Source organism: Oncorhynchus gorbuscha, unplaced genomic scaffold (genome assembly GCF_021184085.1).
Source record: "Oncorhynchus gorbuscha isolate QuinsamMale2020 ecotype Even-year unplaced genomic scaffold, OgorEven_v1.0 Un_scaffold_3401, whole genome shotgun sequence".
NCBI classification, from domain to species: domain Eukaryota; kingdom Metazoa; phylum Chordata; class Actinopteri; order Salmoniformes; family Salmonidae; genus Oncorhynchus; species Oncorhynchus gorbuscha.
The window spans coordinates 10,092-32,578 of NW_025747651.1; the positions used below are offsets into that span (position 1 = coordinate 10,092).

Consider the following 22,487-nt stretch of genomic DNA (forward strand, 5'->3'; position numbering starts at 1 on the left):
TAGGACGTAGCAGTCTACAGAAACATCCAGCCTTGTAGGACGTAGCAGTCTACAGAAACATCCAGCCTTGTAGGACGTAGCAGTCTACAGAAACGTCCAGCCTTGTTTACAGCGGCTGAATCCATCCCACTGAGCCGTGATCCCACAACCGGAGCCGCTGACTGACGTTGTAAGAGACAAGAACACGGGTTGTAATGGATACTACAAGGGTCTGAATCTGAACGAACACGGACGATAATATTGAAATAATCCCGTTTCTGCGCGCTGAAAATGGATTCGGTTGTTCGTGTGTCTTTATGAGCGGCGGGTGAAGACGGAGGAGGGGGAGACACCGGGGGCTGCAGTTGTTGAATCCTTTTCCGTCCTAGACGGATATTTTGGATCAAAACCTCATGTGTCTCACTCCGGGAGGGCTCTTTTACTAACCAAACCCCGAACCAAGCCCGCTCTCCGTCCACGTTGGAGGACTTTCTCCCCGCCTGGTGAAGAGCGCATTCAAGCGAACAAAGTGGCATTTTGCTTTTTTGAAGAAATGGAGTCGGAAGATGCGGATTGTCAACTGCTCGACGCGGCTGTTTCCCGGTAACATTTCATCCGTCCCTGGGAGGTTGTCCGTCTCAACCCGACGGGGTCATTATATGACAGAGAGACCAGGACAGCCTTGTTTTCCTGCTGGATTCAACCCCGCAGTGGACATTCCTCAACACAGGAGAAGACCACGTCTGTTAGTCCGGGAGATCGCATCGGCTGGCTGCCGACGGTACCGATACTGACGGTACTAAAACACCGACGGTACCGAGAAGTCAACATTTAGGAATTACAAGTCAGGGACGTGTTCACTTTGCTCCCACGTTCTCGGCCTTTTATTTGTGTGGCCTGAGAAGCGACCATTATTTGGGAGCATTAATTGATTAGGGGTCATTCCCGTTGTTTGTTTCTGACGCCGGGGAGGAAGTTTGTTTTACCGGAATGAAGTCTGGCACAGAAACGGATCCGGTGACCTTGTTCTGTGGTCTGCTGCTGTGTGTCTCCGCGACCTGCCCTCGGTCCGCACATGGAGAAAGTAAGTGGTTTCATCACCGTTTTCCAGGGAACGACTACCTAACTAAATTGATAAATGCAATACTGTATATATATATATTTGCTAGGTTGTCTTAATGCTCCTCTTTGCTCCTAATAGTTGATCTTTGTTCTACCTTTAGACAACCATATAGCTGAATGTAATGTACCTACAGGGACAACCTGCTCTCTCCACATGTCCTATTATCCTGGAAAACCCACTTTCTCTTCAGTATAATGTGTTACGTGTCGTATTCATTTGTGGAAGTAAACGAATTACATTTCGGATGATGTTAAACATTTGCAAAAAAAAAGTACAAATGTGTTATCCATTTTCTTAAATGTCTTAAAGTTACGAATTCCAATGAGTTGTGGCTAACGTTAGCTATGTGGCTAACACTGGTTATGAGTCAGGTTAGGGGAAGGGTTAACTAACATAGTGGGTTAACTAACATAGTGGGTTAACTAACATAGTGGGTTAACTAACATAGTGGGCTAACTAACATAGTGGGTTAACTAACATAGTAAGTAGTGGGTTAACTAACATAGTGGGTTAACTAACATAGTGGGTTAACTAACATAGTGGGTTAACTAACATAGTAAGTAGTGGGTTAACTAACATAGTGGGTTAACTAACATAGTAAGTAGTGGGTTGACTAACATAGTGGGTTAACTAACATAGTAAGTAGTGGGTTGACTAACATAGTAAGTAGTGGTTTAACTAACATAGTAAGTAGTGGTTTAACTAACATAGTAAGTAGTGGTTTAACTAACATAGTGGGTTAACTAACATAGTAAGTAGTGGGTTGACTAACATAGTAAGTAGTGGGTTAACTAACATAGTAAGTAGTGGGTTGACTAACATAGTAAGTAGTGGGTTGACTAACATAGTGGGTTAACTAACATAGTGGGTTAACTAACATAGTAAGTAGTGGGTTAACTAACATAGTGGGTTAACTAACATAGTAAGTAGTGGGTTAACTAACATAGTAAGTAGTGGGTTAACTAACATAGTAAGTAGTGGGTTGACTAACATAGTAAGTAGTGAAAACATAGTAAGTAGTGGGTTAACTAACATAGTAAGTAGTGGGTTGACTAACATAGTAAGTAGTGAAAACATAGTAAGTAGTGGGTTAACTAACATAGTAAGTAGTGAAAACATAGTAAGTAGTTGGTTAACTAACATAGTAAGTAGTGAAAACATAGTAAGTAGTGGGTTAACTAACATAGTGGGTTGACTAACATAGTAAGTAGTGGGTTAACTAACATAGTAAGTAGTGGGTTAACTAACATAGTAAGTAGTGAAAACATAGTAAGTAGTTGTAAAGTTGTCTGTGATGAGATTCGAACCACCAACCTCTGGGTTGCTAGACGTTCGCATTATACGTCCATCCCGACCAAACACACTCCTTACATTTGTTGCCTTAAGTAACCTTCTCTTATGTAAAAAAAAACATGTATTTCCAATATCTGGAAAACTGATAAATGTATGATATTGTTAGAGTAGTGAAATGATTTCAAACCCTCATCCCATAGCATGAAAGCAACCATTATGTTAGGCTAAGTCTGTTTCTCTAGCTCTCTACAAGGCTTTTATTGGGCTTTAGATGAAATTGACAAGTACATTTAAGTCTCTTCCATTGTCTCTCTCTCTCTCTCTCTCTCTCTCTCTCTCTCTCTCTCTCTCTCTCTCTCTCTCTCTCTCTCTCTCTCTCTCTCTCTCTTTCTCTCTCTCCAGTTTGTGGTCCCAGCATTGACATCGGTAACGACATCAGTGAGTTCCGTCGCCTGGAGAACTGTACGATCGTCGAGGGTTACCTCCAGATCCTCCTAATAGGAGACAAGAACTACAACCTCAACCAGGAAGTGTTCCGCTCGCTCTCCTTCCCCAAACTCACCATGATCACTGACTACTTGCTGCTGTTCAGGTTAGTGGGTTAGATACACAGCTTCCACCTCTCAATGATTTCACTATTATTTTATTCATCTTTTAGATGATTCCTGCTTGTTTTTTCTTTGATCTCTTTTATGTTGTTTTCATGTAGAAGTGTGTTGCTGCTTTAAAAAAAAAAAATCACTTTAAACAAAGTTTTGATGTAATTTTTATTCAGAGTCTCGGGCCTGGACTCCTGTCCACCCTGTTCCCTAACCTCACGGTGATCCGAGGGCGAAATCTCTTCTACAATTACGCCCTGGTGATCTTTGAGATGACTTCTCTGAAGGACATCGGCCTCTACAGCCTCCAGAACATCACTAGAGGAGCCATCCGGATCGAGAAGAACCCCGAGCTCTGCTATCTGGACTCTATCGACTGGTCTCTCATCATGGATGCTGAGTTGAATAACTTCATAGCGGGAACAAACAGAGTAAGGAGTGTGGGGACGTGTGTCCAGGCATCATGGAGGACAGCCGTCGATGCATCAAGACCAACTTCAATGACAACTTCAACTGTCGCTGCTGGACCTCTAACCACTGCCAGAAAGGTAGGAACAGTCTCAGCGTTTCAATCCATCCTCGTCCGCTGTTTCAATGAGTGTGGCTGGTTTGGTTCACAACGAGCTCCATATTTTCTCAAGTGAAACGGCTTGTTGCTTGTTTATTTCTACATGCTAAGTGGGAAGTTTTTGAGAGGAACTTGCCATGTGTATGTTTATAGAAAGCTGATATTATCGTCCGATTTATGAGAGCCGATTATAAGATTTCTGAGAAAATGCTCAATAATTTATATTTGTCCTGAAGAGGGTGCACTTTACATGGCTGTAAGCATATCTTGCCTTGGCGTGGTCGAGCAAACCTGAACACTATCGCCCAATGACAGTACACCAGTCAGAGAGGAGAGTGAGCTGACTGTTACTGCTTCTACGGTGGGTGCTGAGCAGACTGAAGCTTGTCAGCTCAATGAAGTGACAGAAATGGGCCCTGGCAGAAATGGGCCCTGGCAGAAATGGGCCCTGGCCATTAGGGCTGTCAACGTTAATAAGACATTGGGATCTTTAAAATTACGGGGAAAAATCCATAAATGAAAAATGAGATGTAATTGAAGCAAAATGTAATTCACAGTGCAGTTATCACAAAACTATCAAGCACCGATCGTCATAAAGGAGGAAATAAACGTCCTAATGCAGGTCGTAGGTCGTAGGTCGTCAGTGTAACTGACTTGCCTGGTTAAATAAACGTCCTAATGCAGGTCGTAGGTCGTCAGTGTAACTGACTTGCCTGGTTAAATAAACGTTACATTTAAAAAATAAAATGCAACAATGCTGTAATGTTAATCGGAGGACATATGCATCTTTTAAATGATTTGATACAATGCCCTCCGAACGCCATCGTCTAAAATGGCAGAGTGAGACTGGGAATGACAGCAGCTAAGCCCGTTGTGACAATACTCTGGGAATGACAGCAGCTAAGCCCGTTGTGACAATACTCTGGGAATGACAGCAGCCCGTTGTGACAATACTCTGGGAATGACAGCAGCCCGTTGTGACAATACTCTGGGAATGACAGCAGCTAAGCCCGTTGTGACAATACTCTGGGAATGACAGCAGCTAAACCTGTTGTGACAATACTCTGGGAATGACAGCAGCCCGTTGTGACAATACTCTGGGAATGACAGCAGCTAAGCCCGTTGTGACAATACTCTGGGAATGACAGCAGCCCGTTGTGACAATACTCTGGGAATGACAGCAGCTAAGCCCGTTGTGACAATACTCTGGGAATGACAGCAGCTAAGCCCGTTGTGACAATACTCTGGGAATGACAGCAGCCCGTTGTGACAATACTCTGGGAATGACAGCAGCCTGTTGTGACAATACTCTGGGAATGACAGCAGCTAAGCCTGTTGTGACAATACTCTGGGAATGACAGCAGCTAAGCCTGTTGTGACAATACTCTGGGAATGACAGCAGCTAAGCCCGTTGTGACAATACTCTGGGAATGACAGCAGCCTGTTGTGACAATACTCTGGGAATGACAGCAGCTAAGCCCGTTGTGACAATACTCTGGGAATGACAGCAGCTAAGCCCGTTGTGACAATACTCTGGGAATGACAGCAGCCCGTTGTGACAATACTCTGGGAATGACAGCAGCTAAGCCTGTTGTGACAATACTCTGGGAATGACAGCAGCTAAGCCCGTTGTGACAATACTCTGGGAGGTTAAATAGTAGGTGCTGAGGTAGAACTGAGCTACAGGGACCGTACAGGGGCAGTGATGAGATGTAGACTGAGCTACAGGGACCGTACAGGGGCAGTGATGAGATGTGGACTGAGCTACAGGGACCGTACAGGGGCAGTGATGAGATGTGGACTGAGCTACAGGGACCGTACAGGGGCAGTGATGAGATGTGGACTGAGCTACAGGGACCGTACAGGGGCAGTGATGAGATGGAACTGAGCTACAGGGACCGTACAGGGGCAGTGATGAGATGTGGACTGAGCTACAGGGACCGTACAGGGGCAGTGATGAGATGTTAAATGAGTAGGTGATGAGGTGGAACTGAGCTACAGGGACCGTACAGGGGCAGTGATGAGATGCTGACTCTGAGATGTTAAATGAGTAGGTGATGAGATGTGGACTGAGCTACAGGGACTGTACAGGGGCAGTGATGAGATGTTAAATGAGTAGGTGATGAGATGGAACTGAGCTACAGGGACCGTACAGGGGCAGTGATGAGATGTTAAATGAGTAGGTGATGAGATGGAACTGAGCTACAGGGACCGTACAGGGGCAGTGATGAGATGTTAAATGAGTAGGTGATGAGATGGAACTGAGCTACAGGGACCGTACAGGGGCAGTGATGAGATGTTAAATGAGTAGGTGCTGAGGTAGAACTGAGCTACAGGGACCGTACAGGGGCAGTGATGAGAGAGGCACCGTGAGACCCAACCTGTTGCTGACAGCAGTGTGATAATGGAGAAAATCACAGAGCTGATTACAGAAACGATTGCAGTTGATATTCAGCCATTGTCACTGGTAGAGGATGTCTGCTTCAGTACCCTAATGGCATATCTAATACCAGACTACAAGATGCCATGTGGAAAAACCGAGACACAACAGAGAACATTCTATTCTGGTTAGGGCCAGTTTACGCTGTTTTGTGAAGGGAGTAGTACACAGCGTTGTACGATATCTTCAGTTTCTTGGCAATTTCTCGCATGGAATAGCCTTCATTTTTCAGAACAAGAATAGACTGATGAGTTTCAGAAGAAAGTGCTTTGTTTCTGGCAATTTTGAGCCTGTAATCGAACCCACAAATGCTGATGCTCCAGATACTCAACTAGTCTCAAGGACAGTTTTATTGCTTCTTTAATCAGACAGTTTTCCGCTGTGCTAAACTAATTGCAAAAGGGTTTTCTAATGATCAATTATCCTTTTAAAATTATCATCTTGGATTAGCTAACACAACGTGCCATTGGAACACAGGAGTAGCTAACACAACGTGCCATTGGAACACAGGAGTAGCTAACACAACGTGCCACTGGAACACAGGAGTAGCTAACACAACGTGCCATTGGAACACAGGAGTAGCTAACACAACGTGCCATTGGAACACAGGAGTAGCTAACACAACGTGCCATTGGAACACAGGAGTAGCTAACACAACGTGCCATTGGAACACAGGAGTAAGCTAACACAACGTGCCATTGGAACACAGGAGTAGCTAACACAACGTGCCATTGGAACACAGGAGTAGCTAACACAACGTGCCATTGGAACACAGGAGAAGCTAACACAACGTGCCATTGGAACACAGGAGTAGCTAACACAACGTGCCATTGGAACACAGGAGTAGCTAACACAACGTGCCATTGGAACACAGGAGTAGCTAACACAACGTGCCATTGGAACACAGGAGTAGCTAACACAACGTGCCATTGGAACACAGGAGTAGCTAACACAACGTGCCATTGGAACACAGGAGTAGCTAACACAACGTGCCATTGGAACACAGGAGTAGCTAACACAACGTGCCATTGGAACACAGGAGTAGCTAACACAACGTGCCATTGGAACACAGGAGAAGCTAACACAACGTGCCACTGGAACACAGGAGTAGCTAACACAACGTGCCACTGGAACACAGGAGTAGCTAACACAACGTGCCACTGGAACACAGGAGTAGCTAACACAACGTGCCATTGGAACACAGGAGTAGCTAACACAACGTGCCACTGGAACACAGGAGTAGCTAACACAACGTGCCACTGGAACACAGGAGTAGCTAACACAACGTGCCACTGGAACACAGGAGTAGCTAACACAACGTGCCACTGGAACACAGGAGTAGCTAACACAACGTGCCACTGGAACACAGGAGTAGCTAACACAACGTGCCATTGGAACACAGGAGTGATGGTTGCTGATAATGGGCCTCTGTACTTGGATTAGCTAACACAACGTGCCATTGGAACACAGGAGTGATGGTTGCTGATAATGGGCCTCTGTACTTGGATTAGCTAACACAACGTGCCACTGGAACACAGGAGTAGCTAACACAACGTGCCATTGGAACACAGGAGTGATGGTTGCTGATAATGGGCCTCTGTACTTGGATTAGCTAACACAACGTGCCATTGGAACACAGGAGTGATGGTTGCTGATAATGGGCCTCTGTACTTGGATTAGCTAACACAACGTGCCATTGGAACACAGGAGTGATGGTTGCTGATAATGAGCCTCTGTACTTGGATTAGCTAACACAACGTGCCATTGGAACACAGGAGTGATGGTTGCTGATAATGAGCCTCTGTATGCCTATTGTCACGAACCGGCTCAAAGCCCGTAACAAAGGGAGACAACGTGGAGATAAGGAGTAACAAAAGATATATTTATTAACTAAAGCAACTAAGGAAAATATCCAATGGTGTGTGTAATCAGTAGTCCGTAGTGTAAGTGAGTGTTTTGCATGCATGAATGTGATAATGCAGGGTGTTGAAAGGTGCCAAAGCAAACAAACAAAAGGCCACCAAGAACCACACCACAATCTACAACAGGTGTCTGCATGGAGAGAGTCTCCTCCATGAATGTTGAAGAGGTCTATTTATCCTGGGAGACACCTGGCCCAGGTGTTTCCCATGTAGCTGACGACCCTCTCAACTCCGCCCACCGGCATCCTAATAAGAAAACAAGAACAAAGACAGAATACGGCAGACAGAGTGGGAGGGTCGTCACATTCCCCCATAAAACCGGGGACCAACAAGGACCCCGGAACAACATACCAGCCTCCCGCGTCCCAAATTGACACAGGCCTCTGCGTCCCAAATTGACACAGGCCTCTGCGTCCCAAATTGACACAGGCCTCTGCGTCCCAAATTGACACAGGCCTCTGTCCCAAATTGACACAGGCCTCTGCGTCCCAAATTGACACAGGCCTCTGCGCCCCAAATTGACACAGGCCTCTGCGCCCCAAATTGACACAGGCCTCTGCGCCCCAAATTGACACAGGCCTCTGCGCCCCAAATTGACACAGGCCTCTGCGCCCCAAATTGACACAGGCCTCTGTGCCCCAAATTGATGAGGGTTTACGTGTTCACACTTACAATTTGCCCCAGCCAACCTCCTCCCCAGACCTCAGCAACCTTCGCACAGGAAGCAACATTTAAGAGGAAAGAAAACAAGACCAGGAGGGAGCAGACAGGACAGAGAGAACATGACAATACGAAACAATGGTTAGTCACGTAAACATTAGGAACAGGGCGCACGAGAGAGCGCATCAGCAATCACGTTTTCAGTCCCCCGGATGTGCCTCACATCGAGATGGAATGATTGTAAAAATAAACACCATCGCATTATATTATTATCCTCTGGTTTGGACACATCATGGACCTCAAAAAAGTGAGGGGGTTATGGTCGGTGTAGACCACAATAGGTACTACCCCCGACCCGACATACACTTCGAAGTGTTGTAGCGCCCAAATGAGTGCTAGCGCTTCCTTTTCAATAACCGAATAGTTCAACTGATAATCGTTAAACTTTTTAGAAAAGAAACTAACAGGCTTCTCAATCCCAGACACATCTGCTTGCAGCAAAACTGCACCTGCCCCCACATGACTAGCATCCACCTGCAAGGTAAATGACAAATCCATGCGAGGAGCAGCCAGCACTGGAGTTGAGGTAAGCAACCTCTTTGAATCTTCAAAAGCGTGTTGACAACGAGTAGACCAAACGTAAACAGCCTTAGCTTTCAGCATATCTGTCAAGGAGCGACCACAGTAGAGAAGTTATTACAAAAACTACGGTAATAACCAATCATGCCCAAGAAACGCATCAGTTCCTTTTTAGTAGTTGGTGGTGGAAAAGCATCAATAGCCACCACTTTAGCCCGAACAGGACGCACTTCACCCTGCCCAACCACTTTTCCAAGGTATGTAACGGTCGCCTGAGCAAACTCACATTTTGCCAGATTGATTGTGAGGCGACCTGCAGCCAGACGTTCAAACAAGGCTTGAATACGGGACAGATGTTCTTCCCAAGTATCTGCATAGATCACTACATCGTCCAAATAAACAGCGCACCCGGTCAGACCGGCGACAACCCTGTTCATAAGTCGCTGAAAAGTGGCAGGTGCATTGCGCAGACCGAAACTCATAACTGAATACGAGTACAGACCAAAGGGTGTAATAAAGGCAGAGATTTCACGTGCCCTACTCGTCAGTGGCACCTGCCAATAGCCTTTTAACAGGTCAAATTTGCTCACAAACTTAGCTGCACCGACTTGATCAACACAGTCCTCCATCCGAGGAAGAGGAAATGAATCTGGCTTTGTGACACTGTTTACCTTACGGTAGTCCGTACAAAAACGGTTTGTTCCATCCGGTTTACTGACCAAGATACAGGGAGAAGCCCAACTGGAGAAAGAAGGCTCTGCTATCTTACTCTCCAGCATGTACTTGACCTCAGCATCCAGACAACGTAGTTTCTCTGAAGAAACTCTATAGAACCGCTGACGAATGGGGTCAGCACCTCCAATGTCAATATCATGTTCTATTAAGTTTGTACGTGTAGGTGTATCAGAAAATAAACCTGGAAATCTCTGAATCAGACCAACCATCTCTTTCCGCTCATCAACAGGTAGGTGAGTGAGAAGACTGTCTAAAATATCCAGTGTTTCTGAATTTTTCAATCTACCCTGCAATATACAATCGTCAGGACCAGGAACATCTTCCTCCTCATGCACAGATCTAGCACGACAAGAACCCAAGGAAACAACGGTATCAGCCAAAAGAACAGGTTTACCGTCCTCTGTAGAATCCCACTGTTCAGTCTCAGAGGAACGTGCATAATAGGGTTTTAACAGATTTACATGGCACAGCTGGTGTGCTTTCCTCCGTTCTGGAGTGGCAACTAGATAATTTTGCTCAGTGTACTGGCGCACCACTGTATATGGACCTTGAAACTTGGCTTGAAAAGGAGAACCAACAATTGGCAGCAGAGCAAGAACCTGGTCACCTGGACTAAAGTGACGAGGCTCAGTTCGGCGATCAAATATGCCCTTCATCCTATCCTGTGAAGATGATAACTTCTCTTTAGCCATTTCACCAGCGGCATACAGCCGTCGCCGGAAATCACACACATACGAACACAGGGACTGAGGAGGCTCGGGAGACTTCCAGTCATCCTGGAGAACAGATAAAAGTCCACGCACCCTATGTCCAAACACAAGGTCATTTGGACTGAAACCTGTGCTCTCCTGTGAAACTTCCCTAGCGGCTAACAGTAACCAAGGCAACCCCTCCTCCCAATCCTTATCCATCTCAGTACAATAAGCTCTCAACAAAGACTTAAGTGTTTGATGGAAACGTTCCAGTGCTCCTTGACTTTGCGCGTGATAGGCGCTAGACACATTGTGTTTAATATGAAGCTGTTGAAGAACCTGACCAAACAGATTAGAGGTAAAATTAGATCCTTGATCACTCTGAATGACCTTAGGGATTCCAAACAATGAGAGAAACTGAGTCAAAGCTTTTAACACCGATTTAGTCGTGATAGATCGGAGAGGATAGGCAGCAGGAAACCTAGTGGTCTGACACATCACAGTGAACAGGTAACTGCTACCCTTTTTAGAATGAGGCAGAGGACCCACACAGTCAATAATTAGATACTCAAAAGGTTGGCTGAGTACAGGAATAGGAAACAATGGTACTGGTTTAATAGCTTGATTAGGCTTACCAGTTAATTGACAGGTGTGACAAGTTTTGATAAAATCAGAAACATCCCTCTTTAATCTAGGCCAAAAGAAATGTCTTAATATGCGATTGTAGGTTTTCCTCACCCCCATATGTCCAGCAACGTCACTGTGAGAAGTTTCCAACACCAACTCACGAAGCTTAACTGGTACAACAACCTGACTAATTGCCTCCCCAGAAAAACACTATCATGAGACACCCACTTTCTCATCAGGACATCCTCTTGGAGAAAATAGCCATGGGCGACATCTCCCAACTGTTCTATAGGCACAATTTGATCACGCAACTCTTCCAACGTGGGGTCATCCCGTTGAGCATTGATTAGATCTGAGCGGGTTACAGATAACGGGATAACAGGGAAAACAGTGACATACTTTGTATTATTATCATTAGTCGGCGCAGTGACTAGTTCGCCACGGCTCATAGAACGTGTCACTGCACACGCAGAGAACACCTCTGGGAAACTCTGTACACTCTCATCAGGAATCCCAACAAATGACGGCTTAGTGGAAACCACTAGAGATGGAAACACAACTGGCCATACCCGCTCACCTGCTAAGTTATTCCCAAGGATAACGTCGATACCCTCAATAGGCAATGAAGGACGCACCCCCACAACAACTTCACCCTTCACCAGCCCACAATCCAACATCAGTTTATGCAATGGAACTGACAGAGTGTTCAAACCTATTCCCCTAATTAGAACACTATTCCCCGAATCAGTCTCAGCAGAAAAGGGTAACACAGACTCCAACACAAATGATTCAGAGGCACCTGTGTCTCTCAGGATCTTCACTGGCACTAGGTCTTTACTTCCTAACATAGACACAAAACCTTCTGTAATGAAAGGTAAATAGTCTGGATCAATATGGACTTTCACATTCTCCTGGGCCTGAGGAAATGAGTCAAGAATGAACTGATGTGGAACAGGTGCAGCTAACGCAGCAGGCTTAGATTTAGCGTAAGCACCCTTTGACCTGAGAAGTGGACATTCGTTTTTCCAATGACCTGAACCTTGACAGTAGTGACACTCCTGCCCAAAGTCAGCCTTACCATGGGAGTCAGGTTCAACCCTAGTTGAATAGAACTCTGCCCGAGAATCAAAGTATCTCGGTGAGCGAAGCCCAAATCTATCCGAACACCCCCACTCTTTCCGAATACGGGGTTTTGCAAAGACACTTTTGTGAGTCAACACATACTCGTCCGCCAAAACCGCAGCTTCAGCAACATTCTTTACTTTCTGTTCATTAATATAAGTGGCAATACGATCAGGAATTGTGTCCTTAAATTGCTCTAACATAATCAGATCACACAGCCCTTGAAAGTCACAACTGCAGAGGCAGAACACCAGCGATTAAACTGTAAAGATAACTGTCGCGCAAACTCAACATGAGTCTGGTTATCGTCCCTTTTTAAAGTTCTAAATCGTTGGCGGTAAGCCTCAGGGACCAATTCATAAATCTGTAACACAGCTGTTTTAACTTTATCATAACTGGCACTGTCGTGTACACTAAGAGCTGAATATGCTTCCTGCGCTTTACCAGTCAGCACACACTGCAACATTAAAGTGCGGTCAGAATCAGGCCAACTCCTAGCGTCAGCAACCCGCTCAAACAACGAAAAGAATGTCTCGGGGTCCCTTTCATTAAACCGAGGCAATAACCGCAAGTTCCCAACAATATCAAATGTCTCTGGGGCACGACCAAAAGCGGAACTACCCCTAGGTAAATCTGGGTCACCTTCCCAAAACAAACTCTCCCCTGAGATCTTTCCTTCCCTAACCAACTCTATACGTTCTTGTTGCAACTTGATTTTAGCACGCTCCATATCTTGTTTAAATGCCAATTCCTTTTCATATTTCACACGATCATGCTCTAGCTTCTCACGATCATGCTCTAGCTTCTCACGATCATGCTCTAGCTGTAACAAAAGCAGTTCTTTCTGCTGTTCAAAAAGAAGGCTACTAGGACTAACCGATGGAATGGCCATTGTAACGTTATGGGGAGACAACAAATCCTCAGCAGAGGCTGGCCCGGTGGTAACTTCAAGAATACCACTCTCCATCAGATTGGCTTTCAATATCAACCTAATAGAATTCTTTAGACGTTTATCACTAATCTCAACCTTGTAGTGTTCCGCGACCTTCAACAGCTGTTCTTTAGTACCTAAATCTAACAATTCCTCTGATGGAGAGCGAATGAACTTATCTACATAAGACGCCATAATCACACAAAAAACAATTCTCGCTCTTCCCTTCTGCTGAGCACACCAGAACACAACCCGAGAATTGACAATCACCCTGAGCACCACAGAAGAGAGATGAGATATGGAGCTTCCCCAAAACCTACAATAACTCAACCCTAGTCTTCGTGCAGATTTGCGGTGGGAATTTACGCACTGTAGCCCGCTGGCAAGGAAATAGAACTCCCCAGCATGCTGGCAAATTCCACCAAGCCACGGATGTGCCCCGAGACAACTGCTCAGTCCACAGACACCACACAAAAATAACAAACATTAACCATGCCCAACATATTCCAAAAAATGAAACACGTCGCTAAACCTATCAGGGGAAAAAGGCTATAGCTCCGGGTAGCAAGTTCCACTACCCTACCCAAATCTCCCACCGAGGTACACAGCAGATTACTCACTTCAGACTGACGTCCCAACAGAAAGTAGAACAAGAGTTCAGGCTAGGCAGGGCCTGGAAACTAACCATTATACTCTCTCCAACGCAGCACACAAACCAAACAACAAAGGCAACCAATACTGGGCCGATCACACTCAAACACTATTCAAACCAAACACGTACCTCCACGGTCTCCCAAACCAATAGTTCAAAGATCCCGGATGAGCCCCCACTTGTCACGAACCGGCTCAAAGCCCGTAACAAAGGGAGACAACGTGGAGATAAGGAGTAACAAAAGATATATTTATTAACTAAAGCAACTAAGGAAAATATCCAATGGTGTGTGTAATCAGTAGTCCGTAGTGTAAGTGAGTGTTTTGCATGCATGAATGTGATAATGCAGGGTGTTGAAAGGTGCCAAAGCAAACAAACAAAAGGCCACCAAGAACCACACCACAATCTACAACAGGTGTCTGCATGGAGAGAGTCTCCTCCATGAATGTTGAAGAGGTCTATTTATCCTGGGAGACACCTGGCCCAGGTGTTTCCCATGTAGCTGACGACCCTCTCAACTCCGCCCACCGGCATCCTAATAAGAAAACAAGAACAAAGACAGAATACGGCAGACAGAGTGGGAGGGTCGTCACACGTTTAGTGCTATCTGGGATCCTTGGGACGTCACCATCCTAAACCTGAACCTTTACCTAACCTTAACCATTTTAAATGTCAATTTCAATTGGTGTAGGGTCGTCCCAAAGATCCTGGATAGCAAGGACCGTTCACTGAGGCAACACTGCGTCTCGGGTCCACCAGGATAGTATTGTGGTAGGTTGGTGGAACCTGCCTGATCGCTGCGTCTTGGGTCCGCCAGGATAGTATTGTGGTAGGTTGGTGGAACCGGCCTGATCGCTGCATCTCGGGTCCACCAGGATAGTGTTGTGGTAGGTTGGTGGAACCGGCCTGATCGCTGCGTCTTGGGTCCACCAGGATAGTATTGTGGTAGGTTGGTGGAACCGGCCTGATCGCTGCGTCTTGGGTCCACCAGGATAGTATTGTGGTAGGTTGGTGGAACCGGCCTGATCGCTGCGTCTTGGGTCCACCAGGATAGTATTGTGGTAGGTTGGTGGAACCGGCCTGATCGCTGCGTCTTGGGTCCACCAGGATAGTATTGTGGTAGGTTGGTGGAACCGGCCTGATCGCTGCGTCTTGGGTCCACCAGGATAGTATTGTGGTAGGTTGGTGGAACCGGCCTGATCGCTGCGTCTTGGGTCCACCAGGATAGTATTGTGGTAGGTTGGTGGAACCGGCCTGATCGCTGCGTCTCGGGTCCACCAGGATAGTATTGTGGTAGGTTGGTGGAACCGGCCTGATCGCTGCGTCTTGGGTCCACCGGAAACTCTGAGGGCCCAGAATATTTTATACATGTTGCAAGTTCGCTAACACAAGCTTCGGGCCGCCGGACCCAAGTTCATAGTTGATACAATTACATTTACATTGAAGTCATTTAGCAGACGCTCTTATCCAGAGCAACTTACAAATTGGTGCATTCACCTTATGACATCCAGTGGAACAGTCACTTTACAATAGTGCATCTAAATCTTAAAGGGGGTGAGAGGGATTACTTATCCTATCCTAGGTATTCCTTAAAGAGGTGGGGTTTCAGGTGTCTCCGGAAGGTGGTGATTGACTCCGCTGTCCTGGCGTCGTGAGGGAGTTTGTTCCACCATTGGGGGCCAGAGCAGCGAACAGTTTTGACTGGGCTGAGCGGGAACTGTACTTCCTCAGTGGTAGGGAGGCGAGCAGGCCAGAGGTGGATGAACGCAGTGCCCTTGTTTGGGTGTAGGGCCTGATCAGAGCCTGGAGGTACTGAGGTGCCGTTCCCCTCACAGCTCCGTAGGCAAGCATCATGGTCTTGTAGCGGATGCGAGCTTCAACTGGAAGCCAGTGGAGAGAGCGGAGGAGCGGGGTGACGTGAGAGAACTTGGGAAGGTTGAACACCAGACGGGCTGCGGCGTTCTGGATGAGTTGAAGGGGTTTAATGGCACAGGCAGGGAGCCCAGCCAACAGCGAGTTGCAGTAATCCATCGAATTTTGATTAACCACATGACAGTGATTTTAATATATGAAGACGTTATTATAATTTAAATACATGTTTCACAAACCATAACTGGCCACTGATCGGTAGAAATGGTAAGATAAATTGGCGTTCAACATGAAAGGTTGCCTACTCCTCGTGTAGCCGATTACCGGCAACTTCAGGCGAGTAATGGCAGAATATGCAAATTCCAGCAGGAGCGGGAGGAGACTAGTTGGGTCAGGTAAAGTTTAATATATATTTATTTTAAATGTCTCTATCTAGATCTCTGGCACCCTCTTGAGGCATTTATCTTATTTCATCAAACCATCATCTTAAAGCATCAGACAAGCTCAATGCTTGCAGGTGATTTTATTAAAATACATAGGGTGTGTGTATATGGGAAAAATACAATGCAAATAAATTTGATCGATCGATTGGAACAGGTGGTTCCCCCCTTCCCCCTCTCTATCGATCAAATCTAACCGTTATTTGATTAGTATCATTTGAGATTCTAATAAAGACAGAATAGCAGCAATTTAAGACACATTTGCAACACAGAAAACATTTAACAGGACAATGGTTTGGGAAAGTGTGGTGCAACTAGAGGTCAAAACATTGACAGCCCCCAACTTAATTTTCTATCATATTGTTTAATCTTATTGAAAGGGATCCTGTCATTTCAGGACCTTTTGGAAGTTTGTTCCAAGCAGAGAACTGAATAGCTTTGTTTTTACCTCAGTCTGTATGGGCCGAGTGGGTCAACAGAACAGTCATATCAGCACAGGTGATACGTTTTAATTTGTCTGGTGGACAATGTACACTGATCAAATGCAATGCAATGTAGATTCTATTGAGAATGGAACGACTGAACAAACGAAACGGCACAGCAAGTGAGTGACAAACGTAAATGCCAACAAAATAACTTTTAGGTGTGTGTGTGTGTGTGTGTGTGTCCTTTTATTTAACTAGGCAAGTCCATTAAGAACAAATTCGTATTTACAATGACGGCCCGGATGACGCTGGGCCAATTGTGCGCCGCCCTATGGGACTCCCAATCACGGCCGGATGTGATACCGCCTGGATTCGAACCAGGGACTGTAGTGACGCCTCTTGCACTAAGATGCAGTGCCTTAGACAGCTGTGTGTGTTAACTATTTAACTGTACTAGAATGCTTACAAAGCCCCCTTTATTTTTTTATATCGGGTATCGGTATCGGGTTTTCTTTTGGCAAGTAAGAACTCTATATCGGCCAAAGAGTTTTATCGGTGCGTCACTAGTTACGATGCCAAACTGCAGTCAGGTTAAGATCCTGGTGAGGACGACGAGCACGCAGATGAGCTTCCCTGAGACGTTTCTGACAGTTTGTGCAGAAGTATTTCAGTTGTGCAAACCCAGAGTTTCATTAGCAGTCCGGGTGGCTGGTCTCAGGTGAATTAGATGAGAAGGTCCTGGGCTGGCGTGGTCACATGGTCTGTGGTTGTGAGGCCAGATGAGAAGGTCCTGGGCTGGTGTGGTCACATGGTCTGTGGTTGTGAGGCCAGATGAGAAGGTCCTGGGCTGGCGTGGTCACATGGTCTGTGGTTGTGTGATCAGTTGGATGTACTGTACTGCCTTATGGTTGAGAAATTAACATGACATTTTCTGACAACAGCTCTGGTGGACATTCCTGCAGTTAGCATGCCAATTGCAACGCTCCCTCAACTTGAGACATTTGTGGCATTGTGTTTTGTGACAAAACTGCACATTTTAGAATGGCCTTTTATTGTCTCCAGCACAAGGTGCACCTGTGTAATGATCATGATATTTAATCAGCTTCTTGATATGCCACACCTGTCAGGTAGATGTATTATCTTGGCAAAGGAGAAATGCTCACTAACAGAGATATAAACACATTTGTGCACAGAATTTGAGAGGAATAAGGTTTTTGTGAGAATGGAGCATTTCTGGGATCTTTTATTTCAGCTCATGACACATAGGACCAACACTTTACATGTTGTGTTTTTATATTGTTGTTTAGTTACACTAGTAAAATGGGAGCTGTCTCAATATGGCCTTAAATAAAAAGATACCAAGGATTTAACCTCTGAGGAGGTACGGAAGGCCACTCCCATGTAGAAGGTGATGTGTGAGAGCTTTGGAGTTCGTAATGAATCTCATATGTAATGACACCACAGGCATAAAGTACAAGATATCACCATTATCAATTACAGGCACCAAAGTAGTATTGGAAACAAGCCTTTTTCTCCCCTTATGTCTCTCTCTCTCTCACAGAACTACTGGTAGGCTGTTGATCTGTCTTCCAGTCACCCTCTCTGTTCTGCCGCCCTATCACGGTCACCCTCTCTGTTCTGCCGCCCTATCACGGTCACCCTCTCTGTTCTGCCGCCCTATCACGGTCACCCTCTCTGTTCTGCCGCCCTATCACGGTCACCCTCTCTGTTCTGCCGCCCTATCACGGTCACCCTCTCTGTTCTGCCGCCCTATCACGGTCACCCTCTCTGTTCTGCCGCCCTATCACGGTCACCCTCTCTGTTCTGCCGCCCTATCACGGTCACCCTCTCTGTTCTGCCGCCCTGAAAAAACAGATAGTGGCAATATTACGGTTTGCCCCTCTCGAGACGCCGTAGCAACAACAGCCAGTAACACTGCCTCAGGTCTTACTCTCACAGTCACCCTCTCTGTTCTGTTTGCCCCTCTGGAGACACTGGCTGTTGTTGCTACAGTAACACTGCCTCAGGTCTTAGTCTCACAGTCACCCTCTCTGTTCTGTTTGCCCCTCTGGAGACGCCGTAGCAACAACAGCCAGTAACACTGCCTCAGGTCTTAGTCTCACAGTCACCCTCTCTGTTCTGTTTGCCCCTCTGGAGACACCGTAGCAACAACAGCCAGTAACACTGCCTCAGGTCTTAGTCTCACAGTCACCCTCTCTGTTCTGTTTGCCCCTCTGGAGACACCGTAGCAACAACAGCCAGTAATACTGCCTCAGGTCTTAGTCTCACAGTCACCCTCTCTGTTCTGTTTGCCCCTCTGGAGACGCCGTAGCAACAACAGCCAGTAACACTGCCTCAGGTCTTACTCTCACAGTCACCCTCTCTGTTCTGTTTGCCCCTCTGGAGACGCCGTAGCAACAACAGCCAGTAATACTGCCTCAGGTCTTAGTCTCACAGTCACCCTCTCTGTTCTGTTTGCCCTCTGGAGACACCGTAGCAACAACAGCCAGTAATACTGCCTCAGGTCTTACTCTCACAATTTTACATCTAACTAAGATGTTTCTTGTTAAATGACAAACACTTAATTGAAGAATCCCGTCCATAGTTCCCACTCCTGCTAGACTCTCTGTCGTGTCTGTAGTGTCGGTGTGAGGAGGAAAGCTTCCTCTCTGTGGACACAGTAACTAATGAAGTGAGCCCATCCACTTGACACCTCGGAGCCACTGCAGGGAGCAAACATCTAGTTTGCAGAGGGAGAGCAGGAGCGTAGAAAAAGCAATCAATTCAATTCAAGCAGCTTCTTTTTTTTAAAATAAATGTGTGCACTGTCTCTTTAAGAAAGTAATGAAAGAATCTGACTTTGTGGCTGTGGAATCTAACTTTGTGGCTGTGGAATCTGACTTTGTGGCTGTGGAATCTGACTTTGTGGCTGTGGAATCTGACTTTGTGGCTGTGGAATCTGACTTTGTGGCTGTGGAATCTGACTTTGTGGCTGTGGAATCTGACTTTGTGGCTGTGGAATCTGACTTTGTGGCTGTGGAATCTGACTTTGTGGCTGTGGAATCTGACTTTGTGGCTGTGGAATCCATACAAGTGGTGGGGGTGAGGGAGATAAAGGACTTTGTTTTGTGAAAAGTTCAACATTTCCACATGCAGTGTTGTGTTATTTAAGTGTGTTAACTTGTGTGCAGCATGAGAGGGGAGCTAATGCAGGCCAGACAGCTGTAGCAGTGAATTAGGAAGTGGACAAGGCTCATCCTACTATAAAGGGGCTGATTAGGGATGGGCACGGTTCATACAGTATTCAAATATCCAAACGGACGTTAGTATTCAAATACTTGTGTGAGTATATATATATTTTTTTAAAGAAAAATAATCTCATGCTTATTTTAACAGTGAAAAGGCTTTGTCTAAATGAAATGATGTATGGAACATTACTACACAAGGATATACTGACAACACACTTTGAATGTGGTCTTTCTGCTGTGAACCCATTAATACATACAGTAGTAGTCTTCTCTGTGAACCCATTAATACATACCGTAGTAGTCTTTCTGCTGTGAACCCATTAATACATACAGTAGTAGTCTTCTCTGTGAACCCATTAATACATACAGTAGTAGTCTTCTCTGTGAACCCATTAATACATACAGTAGTAGTCTTCTCTGTGAACCCATTAATACATACAGTAGTAGTCTTCTCTGTGAACCCATTAATACATACAGTAGTAGTCTTCTCTGTAAACCCATTAATACATACAGTAGTAGTCTTCTCTGTGAACCCATTAATACATACAGTAGTAGTCTTCTCTGTGAACCCATTAATACATACAGTAGTAGTCTTCTCTGTGAACCCATTAATACATACAGTAGTAGTCTTCTCTGTGAACCCATTAATACATACAGTAGTAGTCTTCTGTGAACCCATTAATACATACAGTAGTAGTCTTCTCTGTGAACCCATTAATACATACAGTAGTAGTCTTCTCTGTGAACCCATTAATACATACAGTAGTAGTCTTCTCTGTAAACCCATTAATACATACAGTAGTAGTCTTCTCTGTGAACCCATTAATACATACAGTAGTAGTCTTCTCTGTGAACCCATTAATACATACAGTAGTAGTCTTCTCTGTGAACCCATTAATACATACAGTAGTAGTCTTCTCTGTAAACCCATTAATACATACAGTAGTAGTCTTCTCTGTGAACCCATTAATACATACAGTAGTAGTCTTCTCTGTGAACCCATTAATACATACAGTAGTAGTCTTCTCTGTGAACCCATAAATACATACCGTAGTAGTCTTCTCTGTGAACCCATTAATACATACAGTAGTAGTCTTCTCTGTGAACCCATTAATACATACAGTAGTCTTCTCTGTGAACCCATTAATACATACAGTAGTAGTCTTCTCTGTAAACCCATTAATACATACAGTAGTAGTCTTCTCTGTGAACCCATAAATACATACAGTAGTAGTCTTCTCTGTAAACCCATTAATACATATAGTAGTAGTCTTCTCTGTGAACCCATTAATACATACAGTAGTAGTCTTCTCTGTAAACCCATTAATACATATAGTAGTAGTCTTCTCTGTGAACCCATTAATACATACAGTAGTAGTCTTCTCTGTGAACCCATAAATACATACAGTAGTAGTCTTCTCTGTGAACCCATTAATACATACAGTAGTAGTCTTCTCTGTAAACCCATTAATACATACAGTAGTAGTCTTCTCTGTGAACCCATTAATACATACAGTAGTAGTCTTCTCTGTGAACCCATTAATACATACAGTAGTAGTCTTCTCTGTGAACCCATTAATACATACCGTAATGGCCTAAATGGGCTTCAGACGTTTGTTCTTATTGATGGACCAATCGGTAGCTTCTCTCTCTTTCTTCCTCCTGTCTAAGGCTCTCAGGCCCCTGCCAATCTCACTGCTGCAAGCAAGCGCCACCCAAGTCTCGCGGCTGCATGGCAAGCCAGTTCCCAAGTCTCGCGGCTGCATGGCAAGCCAGTTCCCAAGTCTCGCGGCTGCATGGCAAGCAAGCGCCACCCAAGTCTCGCGGCTGCATGGCAAGCAAGCGCCACCCAAGTCTCGCGGCTGCATGGCAAGCCAGTTCCCAAGTCTCGCGGCTGCATGGCAAGCCAGTTCCCAAGTCTCGCGGCTGCATGGCAAGCCAGTTCCCAAGTCTCGCGGCTGCATGGCAAGCCAGTTCCCAAGTCTCGCGGCTGCATGGCAAGCCAGTTCCCAAGTCTCGCGGCTGCATGGCAAGCCAGTTCCCAAGTCTCGCGGCTGCATGGCAAGCCAGTTCCCAAGTCTCGCGGCTGCATGGCAAGCCAGTTCCCAAGTCTCGCGGCTGCATGGCAAGCCAGTTCCCAAGTCTCGCGGCTGCATGGCAAGCCAGTTCCCAAGTCTCGCGGCTGCATGGCAAGTCAGTTCCCAAGTCTCGCGGCAGCATAGCAAGCCAGTTCCCAAGGTTAAACAGTTGTATTTTGTTTGCATGTACTTCCACGAACCCGGATATCTGAAAAGATTTCATGATGTTGTTCGAATAGTGAAATGATTTCAAATGCCCATCCATCCCATCGCCGATACAGACTCGATCCTCTAAAGGAGTACTGAACCGCTTTTTAGAATCAAATTATGGACCTTTTTGTATACCGTGCAACACACACACACACACACACACACACACACACACACACACACACACACACACACACACACACACACACACACACACACACACACACACACACACACACACACACACACACACACACACACACACACACACACACACACACACAGAGTCTGACCT

The 22,487-nt window shown here is 45.6% G+C and overlaps 1 pseudogene; it reads left to right on the plus strand.

Moving 5' to 3' along the window:
• The first annotated feature begins 920 nt into the window (after window positions 1–920).
• LOC124027637 lies at window positions 921–22,126 on the plus strand (annotated as a pseudogene).
• The last annotated feature ends 361 nt before the right edge of the window (window positions 22,127–22,487 follow it).